The 23,123-nt window shown below is 46.3% G+C and overlaps 1 protein-coding gene across 1 annotated transcript in view; it reads right to left on the bottom strand.

Annotated features, from left to right (window-relative positions):
* Window positions 1-2,732, bottom strand: part of RGS17 (regulator of G protein signaling 17) — a 134,994-nt gene extending 132,262 nt beyond the window's left edge. The window contains exon 1 of the mRNA XM_066594553.1: window positions 2,654-2,732. The gene's annotated coding sequence lies outside the window, so the exon portion shown is untranslated. The remainder of the gene's footprint in view (window positions 1-2,653) is intronic.
* Between the last annotated feature and the right edge of the window lie 20,391 nt (window positions 2,733-23,123).

Consider the following 23,123-nt stretch of genomic DNA (forward strand, 5'->3'; position numbering starts at 1 on the left):
TTACCCACAATGTTGATCCAGGGGAAGGTAGAAAAATACCCAATAAGGGCTTTTAACCACTAGCATTTTTTTTATTGCTGCAATATCGCTACGTTTTTCGATATGACTTTCTAATGTTAAACTTGCATTGCACAAAAATCGCAACTGCACAAACTTGCGATTTCTGTGCGATACAATTTTAACATTAGAAATTCCCATTGAAAAAAATGCAGCAATATTGCAGCATTAAAAGAAACGGTAGTGGGTAAAAGCCCTAAGATAGAAGCCAATTTTTGTCACTTAAGGTAAAAAAAATGCTTCCCTACTTCAAGTTTGGCAATCAGAGCAATCCCCAGATCACCGACCCTTCTGAAGTTATTAATGATTATAACATATAATATTGTATCGCTCAAGAAAGGCGCCCAGGCCCCTCTTATAATCTTTAATCGAGTTCAGCATCACCACATCCTTAGGCAGAGGGTTCCATAGTCTCATTACTCTTACAGTAAAGAACCTCCTTCTATGTTGTGTAGAAACCTAAAAGATACAGTCACCAGCAGCACACAGTTGAACCCTTATTTGGGTGGGACCAGAAAAGCTAAATTATGCACCAGCCACAGTATAGGGAGCCCGAACACTTGCCCCCAGAGAGCAATATGTCCAGAGATGTATCCGCAGCAACATATGCAAGTGCCGAACAGGTGTAGAAAAGAGCCTTTATTCCTCCATAGATATATACAGTGACGTTTCGATCACACCATGTTCGATCACACATGGTGTGATCCAAACGTCGCTGTATATATCTATGGAGAAATAAAGGCTCTTTTCTACACCTGTTTGGCACTTGTGTACAAAATTAGATGTAGAGTATGCCCCTTTGTTACAGTCACAGTCCTGGGAATAAATAGATGATGGGAGAGATCTCTGTATTATCCCCTGATCTATTATACATAGTTATTAGAATGCCCCCCCTTGTTACAATCCTGGGTATAAATAGATGATGGGAGAGATCTCTGTATTGTCCCCTGATATATTATACATAGTTATTAGAGTGCCCCCTTATTACAGTGCTGGGTATAATTAGCTAATTGGAGAGATCTCTGTACTGACCCCTAAAATAACTATACATAGTTATTAGAGCGCCCCCTTGTTACAGTCCTGGGTATAAATAGATGATTGGAGAGATCTCTGTATTGACTCCTGATATTGTGTACATAGTTATTAGGTTGCTCCTCAGCCATCCTTTTGTCTAAACTAAATAACCCCAGTTTTGATAACCTCTCTGGGTGTTGTAGTCCACCCATTCCATTTATTACTTTAGTTGCATTTGTACCTGCTCAAGCTCTTATATGTTCGTCTTGCGTACCGGTGCCCAAAGCTGTACACAATATTCCGTGTGGTCTAACTAGGTAGTTGTAAAGAGGAAGAACAATGTTCTCGTCATGTGCCCCTAGACCTCTTCTGGTGCACCCTATGCTTTGGCAGCAGCTACCTGACACTGGTTGCTCCAGTACATTTGTTCATCTCTAGTACTCAGTATCATGGAATTTTGTAGATACTATAATGTATTATATGTGCATTCTGTAGGTTTCACCATTCTGTATGTAAACTGTAAAATCCTCAGGCTAATTATACAGCATATAATATGTAAGATGTCATATTTACATCTTCCTGATCTTAACAACAGATCTACTTTCAACCCTCAGTTTTCCCAAGTGAATTAAAATGCTATTTCTTCATCATCTTTCATCTGTAATGTACTCCTGATAAATGAGACAATACGGCTGGAATCAAAGCCCTCTTTAAATGTATCAAATGTCTATGGAGTATAGGGGAGCTACAAAAGATGTCACGCTCATTCCTTAGGAGGATGCCGCATACATACAATCCAAATCACTGTAATTAGTAAACATCTCTCAATATTTACATACTGTGCCATCATCATACAGGCATTCGCCAACACAGTCTAGTAGATCCAGTGGGCGTTCCTCTAGTTTAATTGCAATGCATTACAGAAGGCATAAATATTCTGCATCTCTCCTCCCCCAGCTCACTAGATACATCAGGAAATCGACAATGACCTTAATTCACCGTGAGAACAGCGCATAGACAGATTATTCTTCACACTATAGTTCCAATATTAGCTGAAGAGGGTGGAAATCCTTTTAGTCCCATAGTGTTACAATGTAACAGTATTTATACTAGATGATATCTAATATTTATCATTTTGTATCTATTCCTCCCTGGTACACGCCTCCTTTCCTTGCTTTTTATCCCTCTCCTCTACCACCCATCTCAGGTTTTGCTAATGTTTCCTGATGATGGGGATTCTTAACCCCCTCTCTCCCCTCCCTTGTCTGTTGCAGCTGCTGCTAGTATCTACTCCTCATCCATCCCTGCTGCTGGTGTGATGCTGGAAAGGCAAATCCAGCTACTGCACCAGCAGACAAATGCACAATCCAGCTGTCACACTGAGGCTGTAGTAGTGGGGAGACCTGTAGAATGACATGCAGTATATAATGGGGTGCAGGCTAGTAGGATAGCACTGCAGTAAAGGGTGACAAGCTGCCATTTGCTGCCTCCAGCCTGTGTCTCTGTGCACTTTGCACGAGTGGATCTGCTGGGATTCTTGATGGCAGCTTTCTATGGTGGTAGCATTCTCTGGGGGTCTTACCCTCTGCCTGTGGATGAGCCTACTGCAGCTTAGCTGTCCTGGAGAGGCTCTTCTGCTCTCTAGACGAGATGTACTGTGGCCATCCGCCCAACTTCAGCACCCAGCCGGCAGAAATAGAGGAAGAGAGAGAAGAGAGAGAAGATAGAGGGAGTGATAGAGTGTGAGAGAGAAGGGGGGGACCAAATCTGTCCTGCGCCTGCGCGACCAAGCAGCAGGGGGGCAGCAGAGCATCCTTAGCTGGAAGGTTACAACCATCCCTACACATTGTCTCCCATTCACTTGTGCAGTGCTGCTGCGGATTGTTCTCGCTGTCATCTCTTCATCACCATCCCAAGAATTCTGCATCGCATGAAGCAACAGGAAAATGCATGGAAGAATAACCCTTTCACTGCCACAAGATCTGTCTCCAGTGCTTTTGCATCTCTGTATAGACAGTATAATGACAAGTTGCATTAAATCATCTAGAAAGAATTAATACAGATCAGCTCCTGATTGCAAACACTCATAAGTCCCGTATAATGGGGGCATCAAAAGAGGTCTTGGGGCACATGATGAGAACATAGTTCTTTCTCTTTACAAGTCACTGGTCAGACCACACATGGAATATGGTGTACAGTTTTGGGCACCAGTACTCAAGAAGGACATATTAGAGATTGAGTGGGTTCAAAGGTAAGCAACTAAAGTGATAAATGGAATCGGCGGGCTACAATACCAAGAGAGGTTATCAGTATTGGGTTTACTTACGGCTCATTTACATGGGCATAAGTGTATTTTGGACATGTAAATATGCTGCACATTTCCACAACCAAAAATGCTTATACTCACATATTTTGCCCACTCCTATGTATTTTTTGTGCGTGCAAAAACAGTGTGTATTTACGCATGCAAAAAAACGTATGCAGAGGGGCCCATGTACTTGCTGCGCAAATATGCAGGTTTCCTGTATATTTGCACCAAAACAGGACATCCTGCGTATTTTTTCATGCAATCAAACATTGCGTGAAAAAATGTGCTCATGTGAACAAACCTTTTGAAATCAGTTGGTTCTAGTCACTGCGTGCTACAAGTGCAAAAGTAGAAGACATAATACACTGCACAAATACACTAGTATTAACGAGCCCTTAGTTTAGAAAAGAGATAGCTAAGGGATGATCTAATAACTATGTATAACATATCAGGGGACAATACAGAGATCTCTCCCATCATCTATTTATACTGAGGACTGTAACAAGGGGGCGCTCTAATAACTATGTATAGATATATCAAGGCGCAAAACAGAGATCTCTCCATTCATCTATTCATTCTGAGGACTGTATTAAGGGGGCAGTCTAATAACTATGTATAGATATATCAGTGGTCAATTTATAGATCGCTCTTATCATGTATTTATATCCAGAAGTGCAACAAGGGGGTGCTCTAATTACTATGTATAGATATATCAGGGAACAATACAGAGATCTCTCTCATCATCTATTTATACTCAGGAACGTGACAGTAACAAGAGGGCGCCCCATACTTCTAGAGGAAAGAAGGTTTTTACACAACATAGAAGGAGATTCTTTACTGTAAGAGCAGCGAGACTATGGAATTCTCTGCCTAATGACATGGTGATGGTGAACTCGATTAAAGAGTTCAAAAGAGGTCTGGACGCCTTTCTATAGCGGTACAATATCATAAGTTATAATCATTAATAACTTCAGGTGGGTCGGTTATCCAGGGATTATTCTGATTGCTAGATTTGGACTCAGGAAGGAATTCTTTTCACCTAAAATGAGGAAAATTAACTTCTACCTCATTTTCTTCCTCTGGAAAAAACTTTGAGGAGAGGAGGAGATATGATACCTTTTAATAGCTAACAAAAATACATGATGTTAATGCAAGCTTCCGAACCAACGCAGGTTTCTTCTTCACACTTAAATGAAATAGATCCGAAGGGTATTATTATATCTTGACACCACTGGAAGCTAGGGGCTGACCCTGGTTTGCAGGAGTTTACGTCCCCTGGCAAGTTCCTGGCTTCCGATTGGCAGCCAGGATTCAGCGGAAGGGACACTGTAATCCCCATTGCCCCAGTCTGTGATGCGGTGTGTGAAGCCGCAGAGCAACTCTCATCCCCATTGTCCCAGTGGGTGTCGACAAGTCGGCCGGCCAGTCAGCTTGCCGGCCCCAGAGTCTGTGTCCCTGGCCCCCGCCGGCCGCCAGTGACATGCGAAGAGAGACACAATGCCCCACGACCAGGTCATCACACAGAACACAGGCATGGAGCACACCGGCAACTGTGCGGCCAGGTGCCTGCAGGAAGGCACAGCAGCACCAGGACTGACGGAAGTCACGGGGACCCAAGCGGCGCGGACACCTGCAGCTCCTTACATGGCAGTCCACTGGTAAGGGAGTACACCAGCGACAGTGCCAGCGGATACGCCTGGAGCCTGCAGGGGTGGAGAGGTATGTGCCCGCCAGAAGGTAGAGGCCAGAAGATGAATGTCCGCGCTGGCAGGAGGACACGCTGCCAAATGGAGATGTGACATCACGAGGAGAGGAGATGAATGTCTGCGGCGGCAGGAGAACACGCTGGCACCCCGAGATCCGACATCAGCAGCGGCTGGAGTGCACTTCTGAGATGATACACTGACATCGCACACAGTGCTTGGCTGCCAATTGAAAGGTAGGGGCTCGACTGGGGGCGGTAACTCCTGCAAACCCAGGTCAGCCCCTTGTTTCCGGTGGCGTCAAGATACAATAATACAGATCTGAAGAGGCATGCATATTTATACATACTTATGGCACACATACTTATGACAAGGCACATACATGGATGTGATTGGTTTGCACTTAAAGGAATACTGTAACAGAAACAAAAACATTTTTAACTAGACACTGATAATGAAGTGAAAGTTTTATGGTCCCTGAATTACTGTTGGGGAGGTAGGCCAGCAGTCTTATCTGTGCTATTGATGTCTCATACCTCCCATTCATGCATAAATCCTTGTGAATAATTTAATCCTACATTGAAAGTGTGAAAAGTTGTTAGAGATTTATATTTCCAAATTCGTCTATGGCTTTGTGACTTCAAACCACCCTTCAATATCATAACTCTCATATCTTCTAAGTGGTGACCATGACTAAAAAAGTGCTCGGCCCCAGGTAATTCTGTCTTTCTCTGTTTAATTGGATGACGATGAGTTCTCATCCTGGCTTTTAGTTTTTGCCCTGTTTCTCCAATATAATGCCAGCCAATAGGACATTTACTACACATTATCAGGTATACAACATCAGACGTGGAACATGTGAATGTCCCTGGGATCTTATAGTCCTGCTGTGTGTTGGAGATTTGTATCCTGTTCGTGATCAGTACACGTGAGCAGGTCATTTCCTATATTTTCGGACAGCAGGGAATTTCAGTTGCTGAGTTTCAGTTACTGATGTCCTAATTTGAAAGCGCGATTCTTTTGCGCTCCTAAAATTCCTTCATCTGAACGTTTACATAGGAAACCATTGGTTCTAATAGTTGCTTTTTTTGGTGCATGTAAGTTAGTTGCACAGATTCCCTCGTGTGAATGACCCCTAAGGGTTCATGTCCACAGGTATTTTTTTACCGCGTATTACACATGTGTTGCGCAGCTGCGTGATATGCAGTGAATGGAGTCAATGAAAAAAAAAAGACTTTTATTGATACATATGCATGTGAACACTGCGCGTAGATGAACATGAGAAAAAAAATCTCAGCATGCTCTATTTTTCTGTGTACCATGCAGCGTGAGCCCTATACATTTGTATAGGCAGCGTGTGCAATGCAGTCCATATGCAATACATTGCGTATCGGTGGCTGTTTCATAAGCAACCTCACTATGAAACAGAGGGATTTTTTTTTAAAAAGAGTCACACTACACATGATGGTGTGCGTTTGATACGTGGGCATGTGCAGTGCATTCGCAGCTATACGCGGTCTCTGACGACTCTCTGTCAGCCGATGCACTATTTGCAAATACCAGGAATAAGCTGCTGAGGGGGGACATGCAGCGTTTTAGCAATATGGCCGTGGATATGAGGCCTAACAAAAAAACATCATTGTTGCCCATAGCAACCAATCACATTGCAGTATTTATTTCTAAAGCTGTTGAAGTAAAATGAAAGCTGGACCATCATACTGTTAGGGCTCAGTCACACGGGCGCATCGGCACCCGTACACAGGCGCCAATGCACCCGTGTGACTGAGCCCTCACTGCAGGAAGAAGATGGCCATACCTCAAGACGGATGTCTCTCTGCAGCGATGAAGAAAGAACACATGACCAGCAATGAAGCCGGTCACATGTTCTTTCTCCTGGCACTGCAGAGAGACGTCCATTTTGAGGTACGGCCGTTTTCTTCCTGCAGTGAGGGCTCAGTCGCACGGGCGCATCGGCGCCTGTGTACGGGTGCCGATGCGCCCGTGTGACTGAGCTCTAACAGTAAGATGGTCCTTGATTTTCACATCTACCAATCTTTTATTAGTGTGCAACCTCATTTTCAAACAAAGTTTGGTTAAGCTCTGCCCAACGTGCGCAAAATTAGTAAGTGATCCTGCAATTTTAAGGCAAAAGGTTCCATCTGTAGACAAAAATCATCCAGCTGTACACCAGTAAGTGTGGAAACAGTGAAGTGCGCCTGTGCAAAGTTCACATGAAATCTGCTGTCATAGTGAGCAGAGAATTAGATGTCCTGCCACCGACTGTGTGAAATATAGCGACCATCCAGAAATAACCTGTTCAGTGTCTCACATACCCTCCCCCTCTGTTCGAACCTGTGGGGGCGAACACCTTTAGCCACCAAACAGTGGGTTCTGGACAACGTGTCAGTGTTCCCCTGTAGCTTGCCAGCTCAGTGCTCTATGGTGAATTTGTGGTTCTGTAGAATGAGAAACCACAGTGTCACCTCTGCATTTCACTCCTTAGCCTGGCTCATCCAGGTGAGCGGGGAGTGGTCCATCACTCATCTGAAGTGACTACCTAGCAGGTAGTACCTCAGGGATTCAAGAGCCCACTTTATGGCCAGACACTCACGTTCCAAGATGCTGTAGTTTTTCTCTGCAGGTGTAAGCTTCGTATTCAGATAGGTGACTGGGTGCTCCTCACCTCCAACCTTTTGGGAAAGGACAGCCCCTAGTCCCACATTGGAAGCATTGGCCAATAGAACCTTTGTAATACCCGCTCTCGGGTCTTTTCAGAGCCCCGGTGACCACCTAGCACATGTTTATGGGCCAGGTCTTGGACTACATGGCGATATGGTGGGGGTACAACCAGGTGTCCCAGCTCCTCCCCGTGTATCTTATCTACCCAGTGCAGTAAGTCACTGTTAACCGCTATGTAAGGGTATTCCGCGTTCGCCCCAGGGGTGTCAGGTACACCGTTAATAACTTTCACATTTTTCCGGGCCCTTAACAAGGTGGGATCCCAGAGTTGAGCAGTGCCAAAGTTCTCACGCAACATTTCCAGTTCAGGCATGTTAGGAACTTCCTTCTGACTCTCTGCGTCACCAGCCAGCACAGCTAGGGGAAAATTGTCCTTGTCACCTGTGGTCACCCCTACAGCTGGTACCTCGGTGTATGAGTCATACAGTTCTGGGGTTGCCTCCTGGCACACATTATCAGCCTCAACATGCACATTTTTAGAAGACTTGGGGTTTTTACCCCTCCACAAGTCCCAAAATAACGGAAAGTCCCTTCTGAGTATCACTTTATGTATTAGCGCCGGAACCACCTCCACTTCATGGGTAGTTGTTCCACATGGTGTGTCCATGCAAATGACCACGGTGGGGTACTTCCAAGTGTCCCCGTGGATGTAAAGCACCCCAACTTTCTGTCCGGTGTAAGCCCCTGACTTGACCAGAGCTCCATGTACCAGAGTCCAGCAAAGCCAGTGTGGGATGACCCCCAATGCACATGGTGCACACCTGTGGCTCAGTCTCGGCTTTAGTCTCTGTGGCCAGAACGGGGCGTGCATATAGGGACACACGTCTGGAGGTGCTGCAGTCCATGGGCTTGGTGGTAATGGGACAGTGGTCTGCTATGTGGCCCCACTCATGGCACCTCCAGCACTGTACTCGGCTTGGACCTTTGTCACGAGACCCCTGCGGAGGTCCGGCCGCTGTCTCTGCCTCTGAGTCAGCTCCATTTACCTCCCACCAGAAGTAAACGGAGAAGTCTTACTGACTACCTGGGTTGACTTGGCCTCCCTGGCAATGCCCCGGCTGGAAGAGGAGTGTAGCAGCTCCTCAGTGGCACCGTACCTCTCCACCAGATTCACCAGCTGGTCTGCGTCGGTAGGTCCCGCTTGTCCAACCCAGCGCTGTATCTTAGGCAGCAAGGAGTGGTTAAACTTGTCCAGGACGACCCTCTCAACCATCTGCACTGGAGTGCACTCCTTGGGCTGTAGCGACTTCTTCACCAAGTGGATAAGGTCATGCATCTGGGACTGAGATGGTAGGCTTTCCACAAAAGTCCAGGTATGGACCCGGGCTGCGCGCACCTGCATGATAACCCCCAGACAAGCCAGGATCTCCGCCTTTATCACGGGAGTTCATCTCGCTCAGGTCATAATAGGCCTTTTGGGGTTCACCTGTCAGAAAAGGCGTCATGACATCCACCCACTGGTCCATAGGTAGCCTTTCCTGCTCAGAAACTCTCTCAAAGATACTGAGATACACTTCCACGTCGTCCAGAGGAGTCATCTTTTGCAGCACAGCTTGCACTGTGGCCCTCACAGATGGTTGCATACCATGAGCCCCTTGCAGGGTTGCGTTTGACCCCTCAGCAGTCACAGTCGGCTGTATAGTCACCGCCCTTTCACAGGGCAGCCACTTGCTCCATCAGTAGGCAATCAGTGGAGTGGGTGGAATGGACAGCCCCACTACCAAGCCTGCCATCCATTCAAAAAAAAAAAACAGGTCCAACACATTTTGTAAAAAGCATCTCCAGTAACTATATGCTGGAGATCACATCACATCCCTGGTTTTTCCCCGTGTTCCACTGTTACGATTATGTGGGCAAAGTAAGCACGGGGCCCACATGATCGTGACAAAGAGAGGACTGGATACGCACACGGGTTTCTAGCAAACTGTCCCTGTGCTACAGTCAGGATGAACTTGCCACATGACAAGGACTAAACAGCAGGACACACAGAGCCAGAATACACAGCATACAGCAGCCACAATGCAAACACTAATAGCAGATGATAAGCTGAATATAAATGCGAGGTGTTAGTTCGTACATTGGTCAATGAACTTAAGCTGCAAGCCCCGGCAAGGCCCCTCGTATCTTGCAATCCCTACACTAACAAGACACATCTACTAGAGGGCCCTAGGGGCCAACCAGGGGCGTAACTATAGAGGGTGCAGGGGATGCGGTTGCAGCCGGGCCCAGGAGCCTTATGGGGCCCATAAGGCCTCTCTTCTCCATATAGGGAGCCCAGTACTATGAATAAAGCATTATAGTTGGGGGCCCTGTAACAGATTTTGCAATGGGACCCAGAAGCTTCAAGTTATGCCTCTGCGCAGCATGGCTTAGGTATAGGTACGGGTACAGATACAGATAGAGGGGGGGCCCCAGCTCACCTTTTGCATCAGGGCCCCTGAGCCTTTAGTTACACCCCTGGGGCCAACCTAGCGCTGTCATAGCAAACAAACTCAGCAGACCAAACTGACACAACATAAACGTACAAACGGACATGAACCATGAGGCACAGATCACACAGCAAGCTGCAACAGAACAGAGAACAAGTAACAGGACACATGTCACAGATACATCCAAACAGTACAAGACCAGCTTCAGACTGACTAGGAGCTGTGTTTATATGTGAGCACAGGCCCAGGAGATTGGCTAGCAGGAAGAACCACACCCAGCCAGCTCATTAACCCTGAGAGTGCTGTGCTGCTAGAAGCACAGTAGTACAACATGACTCAGCAGCACACGTAATACTCACGCAGTGAGACACGGACTCCCTTCATACCCACTGAGCATAACATCTGAACCGGGGTGAAATATACCGACCATCCGTAATTAACCCGTTCAGTGTCTCACAATATATAAATATGCATGCTCAGGAAAATTATTCAGTGGAATTAGGAATAAGGGTGGACTTACACGAGCGTGTTTTCTGTTCATATTTGCGCTTGCAAGATACAGTAAATAGAATGCATTCACTTCATTAGGTTAATACTATCCCATGGAATGGTATCTGCATACCTCCAAAACACGTTGCATCCTACACACGCATGTTTTACCACTATAGTATGTCTGTCTAGATTGTTTGTTAACATGTTTCTGTTATCCTTGAATAAAGAAAAATAGGAGTTCAATAACAATCCCTGGGTCATTAAGGACCTACTTGGATTTAAAGGAGTACTATACTGGAACAGACTCCTCTACAAAGTAAGTGCATCCTTAATATATAGATTCTTTCCTACTTTTATCATCCACACTCCAGGAGCACGGGGACTTTATTATCATTTTGTTGTATTCATGCGACCGAGGTAATTTCCTATCCTGAGGGTTCCCCCTTGACACTCTCCCTGCGTTCTTTGAAGACACCTCTAGGGATCAGTGTATTGGATATGTAACAAAGTTTTCCTGGACTAGCGGGGTCTTGAGGCTGTCATCAGACTAGCATTCCACACCAAGTGAGTCCCACTTCCCACTGTTAATTTGATAAAACATCCATTCATTGGAGCACTTTTCATAAACTTATTGTTGCCATAACTAACATGTCACTTCTGCATGTGGATCTGTGTGAAAACACTTTGGAAATTTTGCGCATGGATTTTGCCCATTTACAGGGCTGGATGGTGGACAATGACACAGTTGGAGCTGTCATACTTGTCGGACGATCAGATGATCCTCTTTTCTGGTGGTTTGTCAAGGGTGTCCTGAGCCGGGTCGCCTTGTGTGTCCTCATGCATCCCCTGGTCCCAACACCTCCTAACAGTCTGGCCAGAACAGCCCAGGTGGGGGGCAATTCATCGATATGACCATCCAGCTTCTTGCATTTCAATAATGTGCCCCTTCTTAAACTTTGTTAACTGGGCTTTTGGATTGTGTCATAGAGGTATCTAGTGGTCAACAAGCTTTACACAAGTTGGAAAAAAAGTCCACTACACACAACCAACCTTTAAGAGCCTTTATGTAGGGCAACTGTGGAACCACTTTCGGGCCTCAGGTGACAATATCGTTCATCTAATCACGGCACAACTCTAATCATTTGCATGAGATGTAACTGCATGCCAAGTTTGTAGCAAAATGGCAAATTCTTTGACAAATATTGTAGTTATAATGCAAAGTGCAAAGGTGTTCGCTATTTTGAATACACAAAATACTATACCAATATGGAAGTCTCTGACTGACCAGTTTTGTAGATGCTGGCAGAATTTTTCAAAAGTTTTCACAGGCTTTTCATTTATTCTTGGTGCATCTAATAAAATATTTCATTTTACCAGGAGAGATTGAAAGACACAGGACACATCATCTTCTGTTCTGTCTTTAGGCCCGTACTGATACTTTGTATTCTGTTCCGTCTGTGGTGCTTGGCATACAGGTTCCACGCTGACTAGAGATGAGCGAGCACCAAAATGCTCGGGTGCTCGTTACTCGGGACGAAATTATCGCGATGCTCGAGGGTTCGTTTCGAGTAACGAACCCCATTGAAGTCAATGGGCGACCCAAGCATTTTTGTATATTGCCAATGCTCGCTAAGGTTTTCATTTGTGAAAATCTGGGCAATTCAAGAAAGTGATGGGAACGACACAGCAACGGATAGGGCAGGCGGGGGGGGGGGGGGGTTCATTTTGGGCTGCATCTCAAGTTCCCAGGTCCCACTATTAAGCCACAATAGTGGCAAGAGTGCCCCCCCCCCCTCCCAACAACTTTTACTTCTGAAAAGCCCTCATTAGCAATGCATACCTTAGCTGAGCACCACACTACCTCCAACAAAGCACAATCACTGCCTGCATGACACTCCGCTGCCACTTCTCCTGGGTTACATGCTGCCCAACCCCCCCCCCCCCGCACGACCCAGTGTTCAGAGCACACCAAAGTGTCCCTGCGCAGCCTTCAGCTGCACTCATGCCACACCACCCTCATGTCTATTTATAAGTGCGTCTGCCATGAGGAGGAACCGCAGGCACACACTGCAGAGGGTTGGCATGGCTAGGCAGCGACCCTCTTTAAAAGGAACGGGGCGATAGCCCACAATGCTGTACAGAAGCAATGAGAAATATAATCCTGTGCCACCGCCATCAGGAGCTGCACACGGGGGCATAGCAATGGGGAACCTATGTGCCACACACTATTCATTCTGTCAAGGTGTCTGCATGCCCCAGTCAGACCGCGGTTTTTTTATAAATAGTCACAGGCAGGTACAACTCCGCAATGGGAATTCCGTGTGCACCGACAGCATGGGTGGCTCCCTGGAACCCAACGGCTGTACATAAATGTATCCCATTGCAGTGCCCATCACAGCTGAGGTAACGTCTGATTAAATGCAGGTGGGCTTCGGCCCACACTGCATGCCCCAGTCAGACTGGGGTTCTTTAGAAGTGGACACATGCAGTTACAACTCCCTGTGGACCCACAGCATAGGTGGGTGCCAGGAAGCCACCGGCGGTACATAAATATATCCCATTGCATTGCCCATCACAGCTGATGTAACGTCAGCTTTAATGCAGGTGGGCAAAAAATTAATTGGATTACACTGTAGGCGAGGGCCCCCAAAATTGGTGTACCAACAGTACTAATGTACCTCAGAAAAATTGCCCATGCCCAACCAAGAGGGCAGGTGAAACCCATTAATCGCTTTGGTTAATGTGGCTTAATTGGTAACTAGGCCTGGAGGCAGCTCAGTTAAAATAAAAATTGGTTCAGGTGAAAGTTTCAACGCTTTAATGAGCATTGAAACGTATAAAAATTGTTTACAAAAATTATATGACTGAGCCTTGTGGGCCTAAGAAAAATTGCCTGTTCGGCGTGATTACGTGAGGTTTCAGGAGGAGGAGCAGGAGGAGGAGGATGAATAGAATACACAGATTGATGAAGCAAAAAGGTCCCCGTTTTTGATGGTGATAGAGAACGATGCTTCCATCCGCGGGTGCAGCCTACGTATTGCTTAGGTATCGCTGCTGTCCGCTGGTGGAGAAGAGAAGTCTGGGGAAATCCAGGCTTTGTTCATCTTGATGAGTGTAAGCCTGTCGGCACTGTCGGTTGACAGGCGGGTACGCTTATCCGTGATGATTCCCCCAGCCGCACTAAACACCCTCTCTGACAAGACGCTAGCCGCAGGACAAGCTAGCACCTCCAGGGCATACAGCGCGAGTTCAGGCCACGTGTCCAGCTTCGACACCCAGTAGTTGTAGGGGGCAGAGGCGTCACCGAGGACGGTCGTGCGATCGGCTACGTACTCCCTCACCATCCTTTTACAGTGCTCCCGCCAACTCAGCCTTGACTGGGGAGCGGTGACACACTCTTGCTGGGGAGCCATAAAGCTGGCAAAGGCCTTGGAGAATGTTCCCCTGCCTGCGCTGTACATGCTGCCTGATCTCTGCGCCTCCCCTGCTACCTGGCCCTCGGAACTGCACCTTCTGCCACTAGCGCTGTCGGATGGGAATGTTACCATCTGTTTGTCCGCCAGGGTCCTGTGGTATAGCATCACTCTGGAACCCCTTTCCTCTTCGGGTATGAGAGTGGAAAGGTTCTCCTTATACCGTGGGTCGAGCAGTGTGTACACCCAGTAATCCGTAGTGGCCAGAATGCGTGTAACGCGAGGGTCTCGAGAAAGGCATCCAAACATGGTCAGCCATGTGTGCCAGGGTACCTGTACGCAACACATGGCTGTCCTCACTAGGAAGATCACTTTCAGGATCCTCCTCTTCCTCCTCCTCCTCCGGCCATACACGCTGAAAGGATGACAGGCAAGCAGCATGGGTACCCTCAGCAGTGGGCCAAGCTGTCTCTTCCCCCTCCTACTCATGCTCCTCCCCCTCCTCCTCAACGCGCTGAGATATAGAGATGAGGGTGCTCTGACTATCCAGCGACATACTGTCTTCCCCCACCTCCGTTTCCAAGCGCAAAGCATCTGCCTTTATGCTTTGCAGGGAACTTCTCAAGAGGCATAGCAGAGGAATGGTGACGCTAATGATTGCAGCATCCCCGCTCACCATCTGGGTAGACTCCTCAAAGTTTCCAAGGACCTGGCAGATGGCTGCCAACCAGGCCCACTCTTCTGTAAAGAATTGAGGAGGCTGACTCCCACTATGCCGCCCATGTTGGAGTTTGTATTCCACTATAGCTCTACGCTGCTCATAGAGTCTGGCCAACATGTGGAGCGTAGAGTTCCACCGTGTGGGCACGTCGCACAGCAGTCGGTGCACTGGCAGTTTAAACCGATGTTGCAGGGTCCGCAGGGTGGCAGCGTCCGTCTTGGACTTGCGAAAAATGTGCGCAGACCCGGCGCTGAACCACCAAATTAAAGACATGGGCCAGGCATGGCATGTGCGTGAGGCTGCCGAGCTGCAGAGCCGCCACCAGGTTACGGCCGTTGTCACACACGACCATGCCCGGTTGGAGGCTCAGCGGCGAAAGCCAGCGGTCAGTCTGCTCTGTCAGACCCTGCAGCAGTTCGTGGGCCGTGTGCCTCTTCTCTCCTAAGCGGAGTAGTTTCAGCATGAGCTGCTGACGCTTGACCACCGCTGTGCTGCCACGCCGCGCGACACCAACTGCAGGCGACGTGCTGCTGACACATCTTGATTGCGAGACAGAGGTTGCGTTGGAGGAGGAGGAGGAGTGTGGTTTAGTGGAGGAAACATACACCGCCGCAGATACCAGCACCGAGCTGGGGCCCGCAATTCTGGGGGTGGTTAGGACATGAGCGGTCCCAAGCTCTGACTCTGTCCCAGCCTCCACTAAATTCACCCAATGTGCCGTCAGGGAGATATAGTGGCCCTGCCCGCCTGTGCTTGTCCACGTGTCCGTTGTTAAGTGGACCTTGGCAGTAACCGCGTTGGTGAGGGCGCGTACAATGTTGCGGCAGACGTGGTCGTGCAGGGCTGGGACGGCACATCGGGAAAAGTAGTGGCGACTGGGAACCGAGTAGCGCGGGGCCGCCGCCGCCGCCATCATGCTTTTGAAAGCCTCCGTTTCCACAAGCCTATACGGCAGCATCTCCAGGCTGATCAATTTGGCTATGTGCACGTTTAACGCTTGAGCGTGCGGGTGCATGGCGGCGTACTTGCGCTTGCGCTCAAATAGTTGCGCTAGCGACGTCTGGACGCTGCGCTGAGAGACATTGCTGGATGGGGCCGAGGACAGCAGAGGTGAGGGTGTGGGTGCAGGCCAGTAGGCACTCGTGCCTGTGTCCTCAGAGGGGGGTTGGATCTCAGTGGCAGGTTGGGGCACAGGGGGAGAGGCAGTGGTGCAAACCGGAGGCGGTGAATGGCCTTCGTCCCACCTTGTGGGGTGCATGGCCATCATATGCCTGCGCATGCTGGTGGTGGTGGCTCCCCAGCTGATATTGGCGCGACAAAGGTTGCACACCACTGTTCGTCGGTCGTCAGGCGTCTCTGTGAAAAACTGCCACACCTGGCATGGCGTGAGGGGGCGCTTTGGGAAACAGTTGGTGGATTATTCGGTCTGGCCCTGCCTCTACCCCTGGCCACCACACTGGCTCGGCCTGTACCCACACCCTGACTTGGGCCTCCGCGTCCTCGCCCGCATCCACGTCCTCTAGGCCTACCCCTACCCCTCAGCATGCTGTATTACCAGTAGTGCAGAAACAGAACACTGTAATTAAATGTGCCGCTTATTGGCCTGTGGTTGGAGGCTGACTACGCTTACAGAACGCACAGCAGAGGCAGGAAAGAATTTTGCGTAAGCCTGCTGTAACACTTAGCTGGCTGCATATGAATTAGGACAACTACCCCCAGCAGAGACCCAGTACACTTGTGGACAGGAATACAGCGGTGATGTAAGAGGCAACACAGAGGAAGGAAAGAATTTTGCGCAAGCCTGCTGTAACACTTAGCTGGCTGCGTATGAATTAGGACAACTACCCCCAGCAGAGACCCAGTACACTTGTGGACAGGAATACAGCGGTGATGTAAGAGGCAACACAGAGGCAGGAAAGAATTTTGCGCAAGCCTGCTGTAACACTTAGCTGGCTGCGTATGAATTAGGACAACTACCCCCAGCAGAGACCCAGTACACTGAGGACGGTCACAGGCAGCCCAAATAGATTTTTTTCCCCAAATGTTTTTGGAAAGGCCCACTGCCTATATACACTAAATATGTCTTCTGTCCCTGCCTCACCACTACTGGCCCTGGACAATGTAAAATTACTACAGGACGCAATGCTCTGCACGGCCGATATACAGAAAAAAAAAATTTGCAGCACTGCAAAAAGCAGCCTCCACACTACTGCACACGGTTAGATGTGGCCCTAACAAGGACCGTTGGGGTTCTTGAAGCCTAAAATAACTCCTAACGCTCTCCCTATATCAGCTCCGGCACCAGCAGCACTGTCCCTGATCTCTGTCAGAATGCATCTGTGGCGAGCCGCGGGAGGGGCCGATTTATATACTCGGGTGACACCTGATCTCGCCAGCCACTCACTGCAGGGGGGTGGTATAGGGCTTGAACGTCGCAGGGGGAAGTTGTAATGCCTTCCCTGTCTTTCTATTGGCCAGAAAAGCGCGCTAACGTCTCAGAGATGAAAGTGAAAGTAACTCGAACATCACGTGGTAGTCGTCTCGAGTAACGAGCATCTCGAACACGCTAATACTCGAACGAGTATCAAGCTCGGACGAGTACGTTCGCTCATCTCTAATGCTGACTCAAGGGGACACAGTTCTTTCATCTAAGGAGGCCAATGTAAAGATTTGAAACCCACTTCCTCAAACATCACACGTCATTGTTTGAACTGCCAGAATACCGTTCCTCCAGTTTCCGCTGTCCAGACTGACGGTAATCAATATTGGCCATAGACTATTGCAACTTTCATATCACAAGTAAAGTAACTTGTTGAACAAGCTGTTTGTGCTATACTATTTTAAGTAAACATTCCTGAGCATAGAAACTGTCCCTTTGAGTCCTTCTGTTGGCTGACTCATTGTGCACCATGTGGACCCCACTAGTCCAACCTCTTACGTTCACCCTATATGTACCATAGTGTAGGGACACTGGGAAGACCATGGTCCAGGTTGGGCAACCAGTTCAGTTGCTGTTGACACTTTCAACCTTGTTCGTCCGGCCCATTGCAAGACTATGAGCGATCTGATTTTCCAAAAATAATTTGGATGACCTGGTCAAGGAGATGAAGCTTCAACAAATGTAACTCAGTGGTTAGCACTGTTATGAAGTGTTGTTGAAGTGCTGGGTTCTAGTTTCAAAACACTACACTGCTTCTTTCTGTTTTCTTCCTAAGTGGAGAAGAAAGAAAAGAAAAACATCTTGGGTCCTGCTATGGATTCAAGCGTATTAAATCTTGCCTTGGCTTAATAGGCAATAATGAAGGGTGCAATATACTGCAATGCAGTGATATTGCAACATACTGTGACCAAATGATCACAAGTTCAATTCCCTTAGAGGGACAAAAATTGTAAAAATAAAATTTTAAATGTATTTAAACAATATAAAGAAATTAAAAGTATTTAAAGTTAAAAGTCTGAACCATCAAACTATTACATTATTAATAGAGATGAGCGAACGTACTCGGATAAGCACTGCTCGTCCGAGTAATGTGCTTTATCCGAGTATCGCTGTACTCGTCTTGAAAGATTCGGGGCGCTCCGCTGCTGACAGGTGAGTCGCAGCGGGGAGCGGGGCAGAGCGGGCGGGAGAGAAGGAGAGAAAGATCTCCCCTCCGTTCCTCCCCGCTCTCCCCTGCAGCTCCCCGCTCCGCAGCACGTCCCGAATCTTTCAGCACGAGCAGAGAGGTACTCGGATAAAGCACATTACTCGGACGAGTAGTGCTTATCCGAGTACGTTCGCTCATCTCTAATTATTAACAAGCACTGTTAACTCCTTTAAATAAAAATTAAACAAGTGGTTTTCTTGGTTGCCACATCTCACAAAAAGACCTGAATAAAAAGTGATCAAATAGTTGTATGTACCCCAAAGAACAATGGTGCTATTGCATTTTGTAAAATTTTTTAGCCCATTTAAAATGTATTTTAAGTTTTTCAGTGCATTAAATGGCACCAATAAAAAATACAACCTATAGAACAAAAACTATTCTTCATATGGCTATGTTGATAGAAAAATTGAAAAAAGTTATAAACTTTTGGAACAGCAAAAAAAAACAAAAAAGTGCTCCAGAAGGTAAATATTAGCTGTATAAATCTGTTTACCATAGGCCAGGGCAGTCAAACTAATTTCAAGTGAGGGCCACATCAGCCTTATATTTGCCTTCAAAGGGACAATTTTAGTTGTATAGTAAGGGCTTGTTCACGTGAGTTTTTTTGCGCAGTGTATTAGATGAGCAATTGTTGCATGCTTAATACGCAGTGAATAGAACCCATTAATTTCAAAGTGATAATTCACATGAGCATATTTTTTCTATGAATTTATACAATCATGTAAAAAATAGGCAGCATGAAGAGAATGGGCAGGAGCAAATACGCAGTGAATACGCAGGAATAGCTTTATGTGTTGTTACAAAGCATCCCCAAAACTGACTTAACAGGACTTTCAAAGAACTTGCCAAGTAAGGACAAATCATGAACCTGGCACTTTTTAGGAGGAAATATCCATTAAAGGGAATATATGACATGTTTTTTTAATTAATTAAAACCACATAGTGAAACATTCTTTTTCATCTGTTTTTATTTTCTAATTATAGATATTTTTAGTCCATGTTCTTTACATGATTATGGAGGCAGCCATCTTGTTAATAATAGCCATCAGAGATGCTTTACTGCATCCACATAGAACAGATAACAAAATACAGAAGAAATGTCCATTGTCTTCTATGGGCGAGTGTTCTTGACATGCTCTGTGACTTGTACAGAGGTCGTTGTGCAGGGACGGGAGGAGATAAGCTGTAACTATCACCTATTGTGAATGGTGGATCCTGTGTAATCTATGTATAAGTGTCCCCTTTAATTTATAAGCCTGCCTGTGATGATAATGACTGCTGAAAAGTTTTCTCTACAGAACAGAATAGGGCATATTAGGCTTAGGCTCTTTTCTCATCGCATTTTTGTGATCCAGCACTAGTCCTGCCCCGTTTTCTATCTCCCATGCAGGAAACTGCCTATGCAAAAAACTGCATAGGGGTGAAAACCAGGACAGAAGCGGTACACAGTAGTAGGTTGCAATAGGGGAGATGGAGACCTTGTAACTTATCTATCCAGCTAAAACATTTGACAGCGATGGCAACCTAGTGAAACAGAGACCAAAGAGTTTTTTTCATCTCACCTATTGCAGCCATTGGTTCCATCCTAGTTTCGCCCTGGTTTTTGTCCCTTCTGCAAAGAGGGCAGAAACCAGTTTGGAACCAGTACTAGATTGCAAAAACATGATGTGAAAAGACTCGCAGTGGTCAGCGTGAAAACTGGGATTTAAAAAAACAAAAATATAGATAGTGACAAGGAAAAAAAAACTTATTAGGAATCACTCATACAAGCATATTTTCACTGCATATTACAAGCATATTTTTTACACACATATTATGCAGCACAAAAGCCCCATTTATGTGCATTGTGCCACTCAGACATGCGCAAAAAAAAGACATGTCCTAATTTGGTGCATAATACGCACATAATTTGCACATTGAAGTCAATGAGTGCGTTTAATACGCAGTCTCTGCTCCTTAGAGACCCTGAAAGGTAAGGAAAAGAAATGGGAAGTTAGTTTCTATGAGTGGGTTAGTCAAGGAATGCTGCATACAGAAGGTTTTCTCATTTGGATATAGGGAAGTTAATTGCCCTAAGGGCAGTTTCAGACGGCCGTATGTGCAACTATGCTTACCGGTATAGAGTGAAGTTGTGCCTGAACGAGATTTTTTTCTCTTCGCCGGCCCTTCAAACTTTGTGTCATAGTGCAGGAGTTTAAAAAAAATAATGGGAAGATAGGTCCTGCCCAAACTTTCCTTCACGTAGTTAATATAGGATTCAAACTGCACAGAATACAAAGATCAGCATGGGAAAGATTGTGCTTGAGATGGCTGATTTTAAAAATAAATGGCAAAGTGCTCGTGATCAGTTAAGTTGGGCTTATACAGACAGGGAAACAAGCGTATCTGGGGGAAAAAAAAGAAAAAAACCCTACCTCTATTTAAAACAACTAATGTTTCTGGCAATAACTGTGGACCAACAGCCATACACATTTTTTAATCTTTTTTTTTTTAAATAACCTTGCATGTAAATTATAACATCCTATTTTTATCGCACACCAAAGCACACATGACAGCCTTTAACCTGATGAAGAAGGGGAGAAGGAAACTGCAGTCCAGCCAACTTCACCAGACATGGGTCCTTCATATGCAGGATGCATGCCAGAGTGTGGACTTGGCTGATGCCTTTCCTCAGTCTGTAGCCAAAAATCTTGGGAACAGAATTTGCTATAAATGTATATTATAGCCAATTTGGAAGCCTGCAGTCTCCCATCGTTTCCCCTATGATCTTTTTGCGCACATTGACTGCTGGCGACATTATCCCCAGCAGCGGCCTACACACCTTGGACATACTGATCTGGCTATCATGAGCACAGTGCTTATGGCCTATACGGCAACAGATATCATGCCACCATATCGGGGCCAAGTTATTTTAGGCCACGTACTCCCGACCTGCCATCCAGTGTCCTTATTGCTGGTGACATACAAATGCCAAGCCAAAAGAACTCTAGTAGCATTGCCCCTGAAACTGGACCTGGATCATCACAGACCTTAGATCCCAGCCCATGCTTTACTATTCTCTAATTTTTAGGTTTTTCAGTGACATTTTAAAGTACTTTTTCTAATATAAAAGGCTTTTTCCAGTTTGGATATTTTAGGTTAGATTTTTTTTCTTTAAAATAAATATTAATTTATTCAACAATGGTGTATGTATTGATTCTTGTGTGCTTATATTCAATCTCTGTGTTTCTTCATGTTAAAGGGTACATCACATGGGCAAATTATCATGCAATTTCTCGTGGTTTAACTGGTATTCTGGGCACAGACTAACATTTTAAAATCTCATGTACATCATCACAATAAGTAATTTTGTAATAGGTTCATGTTACGTCTGCAAAGGATGTGCTGGACCAGCAACAGCAGTCACTACATTAGGGGCTCCACTTAGCAATGTCTCCCTTCTCCCAATCTACCATGGGATTATGCAACTGCAACCAGGGCAAACGCAAGACTATTTGCGCCTGAAGGGATTCCATCACATACAAGGTGATAACTTCAGTGTGAAATAATCCAATCTTTAGACAAAGGTTTGGAACACAGACACCTCTGGGAAAACGGAGAGGCATCAATAGCAGAGACAGGGATGGGGTAATCCAGAGGTTCTACCTCTAACCCACAATGCTTGACTGTCTCTTGATGAATAAGATTGACAACAGCTCCACAATCCAAGAAGACCTTGATTGGATCAATACCACCCTCAGTGAGAATCTCAGCAGGAAGAACCCTATCGGGATCATCATAAATCAAACCCAAGACCTCAAAAAACGGATCCATACAGGACAAAACTTCAGAGGAGAAGAGCACAGAAAATGCCCATGCCTGGGGGGCACCATGCAACCTAGAAATAGTGATTCCCACACTCTGAAGTTCATCACCCTGTGAGGGTATATATATATATTGCCATATGTTCTTTATACTTTTATACCTATATGCAAGTTTTATTCAATTCCAAATGAGAAAAAACTTATATGTCGCCTTACATCAGATATTCCAAGGGTTTGCAAGGCTGAGAGATGTTCTAGAAATTCAGAGATGATACCGAACCAGACATGAAGGCCGCATGTACTTGGCTGTTTTCCCAGAAGCAAGATATCAAGATGTTCCACTATGTACATAATTTTCACTGTCTTAGGCCGGAAATCCGGACTTCCCATATATGCAGAATGCATGCTTGGCCGTTTTCTTAGAATTGAGTGGGTGATTCTTTGCACTGGAGTTAATTGAATACGTGATTTTCTGTACATAAGCCAGAGGCGCCGTAGCAAGATAGCGGCTGTTTTCACTGTCTCAGGCCGGAAATCCGGACTGCCCATATATGGTTATAAGCCCATCACCCATTGTTGGTGATGGTTCAAAGGGTATAAGATCTCATGTAATCTGTAATAAACGTCGGCAAAGCGCAGCCATGTCCCGTGTGAGGAATGATACCAGACCTCTGTGTGGTGTTTTTTTCTTTACCGCCGGCAACGGGGCAAGTGGGGTGGGCCCGATTGGTGCTGTACTTAGAATTTTATTACCCTGACAAATGGCGCAACCAACTGGGGCGACAAAACCAGGAGCT

This window comes from Eleutherodactylus coqui, chromosome 3, assembly GCF_035609145.1.
Source record: "Eleutherodactylus coqui strain aEleCoq1 chromosome 3, aEleCoq1.hap1, whole genome shotgun sequence".
In the NCBI taxonomy this organism is placed as follows: Eukaryota; Metazoa; Chordata; class Amphibia; order Anura; family Eleutherodactylidae; genus Eleutherodactylus; species Eleutherodactylus coqui.